Genomic DNA, 7903 nt, shown 5'->3' on the forward strand with positions numbered 1-7903 from the left:
AGTGGGTCAGAACTGCTGTGTGGCTCAAAGTCTCTGGGGGTTCTGGTAGGAAGTCAACATTAGAAGGCTGGCAGAAGGGTTCATCCCATCTTGCCCAAGTCAAGCCTGCTATAGTGAGAATCTGGTTCACAAGAAGGCTCAACTAAGCTTTTGTCCAGGTGTGGCACCAACACAGCTGGCACCACCACCACTGGGAACAGTCCACAGTGGCTTAGCCTATAGAGGCTATAAGATGGAGGGGAGCTCGGGGACAACTAGAACAAGATAAAACTCACAGGCCCGAGGACCACACAAGGGAAATGCCAAGGACAATTCCTACCCTGACATTCGCCCAGGCCACCATCCTGCTATTACAGAGGCATTTGCCAGTGAAAGAGCATGCACTTCAGAAAGAAGGACCTAGATTCAAGTCCCGGCTTTGTCATTTATGAGTTGTGTCTTTGAGCCAATGGCATCACCTCCCTGGGTCTCATTATCCCCATCTGTACAATGGAGGTAAAAACCACGTCTCACTCCCTCCCATGCTCTGATGAGAGAGGAATTGAGAACGTGTTTTGCAAGCTCCTTCAAGGTGAACCAGCCCAAGGGCTGACAATTCCTGGTGTAGCAGACTCTGGAAGTCACAGCGTCCTTTGTCATTTGCCCCAGACCTTGCTCCTTCCTCGGTTCTCACAACCCTGCACCATCGCCCCAGAAGCATCTGTGCTCCTTGCCCTCCAGGCTTCTCCCCTTCCTTCTGTGGTGGCCTCGCTCTGCCCTGAGAGCTTCTTGGATAATTCCAGAAGCTCCCCACCCCCTACTTGGGCTGGTTGGCTCCTGGAGTGAGATTCTGAGTCCCTCCATGCCTGGGAGGCTGCTGAAACATCAACTCTGCCGCAGCTGCACAATGAAAAGGAAAATCAGAGCATGCTAATCACACTCATCAACTTCTTAAAAACCAAACAAATGAAGAACTTAAGGTTTAAATAATTTCTTGCAAAAATCATTTTTAACTTTTTATGTTGTAAGAATTTCAGATCCAAAGAATTCCCATATGCCTTTCATCCAGATTCCCTAAATGTTAACACTTTACTCTCAATGACTGAGTTATAAATAATCTTTTCCATCTTTCACTGGACAAAGAGGGCTCCCCACTTGCTCCCCAACAGCCTAATGATATAACTGAAGCCACTATTAAAGCTCACCCGTCCTGAGGCTCAGGGATGCTTGTACAAGGCAAGACAAATTTAAAAGTCAGATCTTTTAAAAATGGAAGCAGCTGTCAAAATGTAAGAAGCTGGTCTTCTCTCTCTCTATGTCAACAGAAAAAAAGCCTTTAGTTAAAGCATAGATTTTAAGTATGACATTCAAAACACCTCCCTAACTATGGGAATATTTAAGACTAGATAGTTATTTTTAAAGTGCCCATTCCTAAAGATTTTTAAATAAAAGCAAGTAAACAATTTTCTTTGGACAATGGGAATTCATTCTTGGCCTGGAGGCTTGGAAAGTAACAGGATTCTCCCTATCTATACACTCTTTCTAGCCCAAGAAGTCTTTGGACCAGAGTCTCCCAATGTGTTGGCAACACCCAAGAAACAGCAGAGAGAAAACTGACAAAGTATAGGACAGGGAGGCTCTGTGGACCAGCCTCGGCTGAGCTCAGCAGGTGAGTCAGGCAAACCAGTGCCTACATCCCTGTGGCCCAGAGCCATACCTGGTCTTCCCACCTTTATCTTTGGTTGACTGAAAAACCTAACATTTGGAGGAGTGAAAAGAACAGGAGGAGGTGAGAAAGTAAAATTCTGAGCTGTAAGGAATTCTTCCTCAGAGCTCAGAAAGGCAAAAGTAGATGAGCTTGGGTATTGAAAAGGAGGAAAATCGAAGTGCAGTGATGTGTACCCTAGGTGAATTGGTGAACAAACCAGAAGTCCTCAAAGATAAACCAAGGCAGGAAGTAGTCAGCCCCCCACGCCTCCCCATCTCTCACATTCTGGGGCATTGCAGGATGTGAATCTGGGTCCCTTCTCTCTGAAGTCAGCTGCTTATTTGCCCATCAGGAGCCTCCCACTGAAAACCTTCAGAAATCCTCCCAAGAAGGAGCATCTGGTGGGGAGGAGGCAACAAGGGAGGTATTGGGCAGGAGCTTCTCACCCAGGGCTGGCACCCTGAGATCCAGGAGATTTGCGAGGCATGAACAGGAGGACACAAAGAAGGGGCCCAGACAAAAACTCCTTCCCTTCCCCCTTTGGTTTGAGGACATGGGGCCCAGAGTCTGGGAACCAGAGCCCCCTTTCTGTTAGCAACACTCAAGACACAACAGGATAGAAAAAAAAGGAACAGGATGCTCTGGCTAACTCAGTTTCCTGGGAGACAGGAGTTCCCCAGAAGACTTTGTACTCAAGTCAGCGCTCTTCCCAGCCTCTTCCTGGAAAGAACCCACTATGCTACCAGAAGATACCACCCTGAGAATCAGCTTCTACCTTTAACACTTGTTTGTTTGTTTGGAGATTTTTTTTAATTTGTTTTGCTTTACTGTGAAGGTATTAAGGGAGAATGTAGTGACAAACTGTGGCTAACAATCAGAAGACCTGGGTTCAAGTCCCAGCTCCACCTCTTACAGTCACTTCTTTCCAGGCTTTGGCTTCATGAATCATAAAATGGGATGGTAATGCCTGACCTCAGTCTCCAGGTTGTTTTGAAGTTCAAACATTATAATATGTATTAGCCCATTTTGAGATCCATAAGAAACTCTTTAGAAATGAAGGAGGAATATTATGCGCCCATGTTCCTGAGTCACGAAGTCCAGTTCTGTGGGCAGCACTGCTCTCCAACAGAGAAGCGTTTCCAGAGCATCAGAGTCATCCCTTGAGGCTGCAGGTCCTGCAGGCAAGGCTGTGGACCTCAAAGGTCTTAAGAGACCCACTTTATTCCATTGAGTTCCACAAACTTTCTAGTGATATAAGTTACTCAATTTCTTCAGATGAGAATACTGAAGGCTTCAGTATTCTCATCTATTAAATAGAGCGAATAATAGCACCTATCTCATAAAGGTGTTATGGGCATTAGATAAGCAAATATATGTAACTCACGTTTCCTGAGACCATTGTAAGTGCTCAATAACTGTTCATACATGATGTGCCAAATACAGTCTTTCTTCAAAAATGAAGAAAGCAGAGCTGATGCCTACAAGGAGGCCACTGGCTTACAAAAGGGTAAAACAAGCCACCAGCAACTTCAACCCAAAGTCCACAGGGCCATGACTGGGAGAGGCACTCCAAGTTAAATAAAAGCAGGCAAATTCAGAGCATGACTAGAGAACAGCAATAGCTCAGTCTAGCTAGAGGCTAGGCTGTGTCTTCATTCATCTAACAAATATGTATAGAGCACCCTGTGCCAGGCTCCCAGACATGCAGGAGAGGCAGGCAAGGCTCAATCTTGGGGGATGGGTGAAATATGCAGGGGCGTAGTATCTTTCAACCATGGGCTAGTCCCTTGAAGGGGGACTCTCCAAAATAAACTCTAACTTTTCTTGTCTTTTTGCTTTTTTTCCCTTTAGGGAGGAGTGTAAATAGGAAAAAAAAAAAAAAAAGTCAATTAATTAACAATTCTGACTGAGAGTCCCAATTAACCAGGCTTCACTATAAGTAGCAAACACTGTTTAGGATCCAAGTTTTGGAATGGAAATAGTGAGTTGTTTAAGTTAGTAGGTATTTAATTTTTCTCTTCATTTGACTAATTTTTTGCTTATGGAATATAAAGAGGAAAAACATGATTCAAGAGATTATAATAATAACAAAAAATCATAACATTAAGAGAAAATGCAGAATACAAATTTATAGATACTGTTTGATCACAAATATGTAAGTCTAGAATTTCAGGATTAAAAGATGGCTCTTTATTTCCCCTCTGTACTCAAATAAAAATTATTATTATAAATATTTTTAAAATCCAAGTTTTGGAAACACTGCTTTGGCAAAGATCTCCAGGGTTCTCCCTACTTGCTGCAAATAATAATAAAGTCTTCCTTCTTCAAAAAAAAAAAAAATCCAAATTTTGATTAATGAAACATTAATGGATCTGTTCCTGTCCATTTGGATGAGAAATTTTGGGGAAGGGGAGGGGCACCAGACCACTGCAAATCCTTTCCCTGGCAAGCAATACACACATATCTTCCCAATGTTGAAAGGATGAGGAAATTGGGTGGCACATTCCTAGGAAAGGGGGCATAATTGGGTCTTTTCAAGGAAGCATACCTGGAGAAAGTTAATGGCTTTTCCTAAAAACAGCTAACACTGTACTACGTATTTTACATATATTATGTCACTTATATCTTCCAAAAGCCCAGCTGAAGTGAATATCAATATCTCCATTTTACAGATGGAGAAATGGAGGCTTGGAAAGCCTAAGTTATGAGCTTAGTATCATACGGCAGTAAAGTGGTAGAGCCAGGTTTTGAAATTAAGGCTGTCTGAATATAATAACAAACATTCTGATAAGTATATTACAGTCCTCAAGATAATAAAAACTTGTCCTGAGCAGGCCATTTTGGTAAAATTCAATATAGACATCAGAGCACCCTAAGAATCCCTCTTAGGGATACTGCAGAAAGAGAAAGAAACAGGAATCTAAAGATATTCCTTTAAAAAAAAATCTTAGAGTAGTAGTGTTCTAAACATTTTGGCATCAGACCTGGATTCAAACCTCAGACCCAACCCTTGGATTGAAATCTTTCTCTAATCCACCTGTCTTCCAAGCTAGATGCCGTGATATTCTTCTGTGTTCCCAAAGCCACCCAAATAGGAAATTAAAATTTTCATACTGCTAGTCAACCTGTCTTACCACCTGAGGTCTTCCTCTCATACGGGGACTATGAGTCCCATGAGGGCAGGGTCTGTCTCATTTGAGTCTGTCTGTGTGAATGTGAATCCTCAGTGTCCAGGACAATGTCTGCAGATATTGAGCTCTGCAATTACTGCGCTTCCTTGTCCATTCTTCAGGACTGCCTGGGGCTCAGGCAACCTCTCAAGCAAGCCCCAAGTCCATCCCTCCCTTTTGATGGGATGAAATAAACCTAAGCCTTTGATCAGGTACATCTAAACTACAAGCCCAGACAACAACCCATCTATGACTTCTTTGACCTGCAGAGACGAAATGAACCCAGTTATTCCAGGGCCAGTGGCCCCAGCAAAAAAGGTATGAGTGCCTCTGAATGGAACCACTGATCATGCCCCCAGGAATGAATGGCTGACACAGGTGGACACAAACAGAATCAAAACATTTTAGCAGGGTAAAAAAAAAGAAAACAGCTGATTTAAATTTCTCTCTCCATTATCCTATTTTGGGAGGGCAGAGGTAAGCTTTCTTGAATCAATATTTGGCTTTCAGGGCCCACAGGTTCCTTGCTCCAGGGAGAAGGCTCAGCTCCCACAGAGAAGTAACACAGATCTACCCTGACCTCTTCCCACAAGGGGTCACGACCACCAGCCCTCAGACTCTAAATTTCACTGACTCCACTCTCCCTGGGATGGTGGGATACAAGCTCTCTGTCCATGTCGACCTAATTCCAGAAGTATATATGTTGTACCTCCCCTTTTTCTCTATCACACACACACAGAGCAAAGGGCTATATCAAAACTACCCAGTTATCAATGCTACTGATTCAACAACAACAAAGTTCCCTGTTCTCCAGAGCATGGAAGGAACAGGGAAGTTTCCTAAAATCCCAACAAGGAGAACAACTAACAACAAAAAATACCTGCGTCTGCACTAATGCTTCACTTGCCACCTTCAAGGTAGAAGCAGAGGTAGGAGTGAGGCAACCACCATGGACAGAGAGGCTGAACTGGCCTGGGAAGATGTGAAAATAAACAGTGGGCTCAGAGCACAGGCCCTGGAGACAGACAGCCTCATCATGAATCTTGGCATTGCCACTCACAAACTATGTGATCTGGAGCAAGTTACTAAACTTCTCTGGGGTTTCCATTTCTTCATCTATAAGTTGGGAAAGTAATAACTACTTCTGATAGTTATGTGGCCTCTTATAGTTACGAAGTGTGTAGCACCATGCCTGGCACCTTGCAAGTGTTCAGAAATGGTAGAAACTCCCACCATGATCATCGCCACCATTATTACTTTATGATGCCAAGTTGGAGGCAGCAATTTCACAAGATGACCCTCAGTGAGTCAGAGGTTCGTGTGTTTTAAAATGCTTTGTCAAAGTTTTTTGCTGCCCTTAGTTTAATTACTTCATTCCATGGTCTCAAATGACTCCATCAATCGAAAAAAAGGCCATTTCTCTCCACAAACACGTGAAATTCGATGGCTTTTCCATCCCATGGCTGGAGGGTTTCAGCTCAGCTTTGGCAGAGTGATGTGAACAAAATGTCCAAAGAATTTTAATTGCCATTTCATTAACAGGGTCCCATTAATATCCCTCCCAACCAGCTCTGCTGATGGTCCAGTGCATGGCCATCCAATTACCAAACAACAAAGTCCCCATAAACCTGGGCCCAAGCCTCTGAAGTTAAATATTAAGCAGTCCCTGGAAACAATAACAATGAGATATAAGAAGTCACAGGATACAAAATTAATACACAGAAATCTCCTGCATTCTTATACACTAACAACAAAAGATCAGAAAGACAAATTAAGGAAACAATCCTATTTACCACTGCAACAAAAAGACTAAAATACCTAGGAATAAACCTACCTAGGGAGACAAAAGACCTGTATGCAGAAAACTATAAGATACTGATGAAAGAAATCAAAGACAACACAAACAGATGGCGAGATATACCATGTTCTTGGATTGGAAGAATCAATACCGTGAAAATGGCTACACCAACCAAAGCAATCTACAGATTCAAATGCAATCCTTATCAAATTACCAATGGCATTTTTCACAGAACTAAAACAAAAAATTTTACAATTTGTATGGAAACACAGAAGACTCCAAATATCCAAAGCAATCTTGAGAAAGGAAAACAGAGCTGGAAGAATCAGGCTCCCTGACTTCGGACTATACTACAAAGCTACAGTAATCAAGACAATATGGTACTGGCAGAAAAACAGAAATATAGATCAACGGAACAGGATAGAAAGTCCAGAGATAAACCCACACACATATGGTCACCTAATTTATGACAAAGGAGGCCAGAATATACAATGGAGCAAAGACAGCCTCTTCAATAAGTGGTGCTGGGAAAACTGAACAGCTACATGTAAAAGAATGAAATTAGAACACTCCCTAACACCACACACAAAAATAAACTCAAAATGGATTAAAGACCTAAATGGAAGGCCAGACACTATAAAACTCTTAGAGGAAAACACAGGCAGAACACTCTTTGACATAAATTGCAGCAAGATCTTTTTTGACCCACCTCCTAGACTAATGAGAATAAAAACAAACATAAACAAATGGGAGCTAATTAAACTTAAAAGCTTTTGCACGGCAAAGGAAACCATAAACAAGATGAAAAGACAACCTTCAGAATGGGAGAAAATATTTGCAAATGAAGCAAGTGACAAAGGATTAATCTCCAAAAATATACAAACAGCTCATGCAGTTCAATATCAAAAAAACAAGCAACCCAATCAAAAAATGGGCATAAGATCCAAATAGACATTTCTCCAAAGAAGACATACAGATGGCCAAGAGGCACATGAAAAGATGCTCAACATCACTAATTATTAGAGAAATGCAAATCAAAACTATAATGAGGGGCTTCCCTGGTGGCGCAGTGGTTGAGAGTCCACCTGCCGATGCAGGGGACATGGGTTCGTGCCCCGGTCCGGGAGGATCCCACATGCCGGGGAGCGGCCGGGCCCGTGAGCCATGGCCACTGAGCCTGCACGTCTGGAGCCTGTGCTCCACAACGGGAGAGGCCACAACAGTGAGAGGCCCGTGTACCGCAAAAAA

At 42.7% G+C, this 7903-nt stretch overlaps 1 protein-coding gene across 1 annotated transcript in view; it reads right to left on the reverse strand.

Moving 5' to 3' along the window:
* Window positions 1–7903, reverse strand: part of KLHL3 (kelch like family member 3) — a 110541-nt gene that overhangs the window by 45960 nt on the left and 56678 nt on the right. The window lies entirely within an intron of this gene.

This window comes from Lipotes vexillifer, unplaced genomic scaffold (assembly GCF_000442215.2).
Source record: "Lipotes vexillifer unplaced genomic scaffold, Lipotes_vexillifer_v1.1 scaffold217, whole genome shotgun sequence".
In the NCBI taxonomy this organism is placed as follows: domain Eukaryota; kingdom Metazoa; phylum Chordata; class Mammalia; order Artiodactyla; family Lipotidae; genus Lipotes; species Lipotes vexillifer.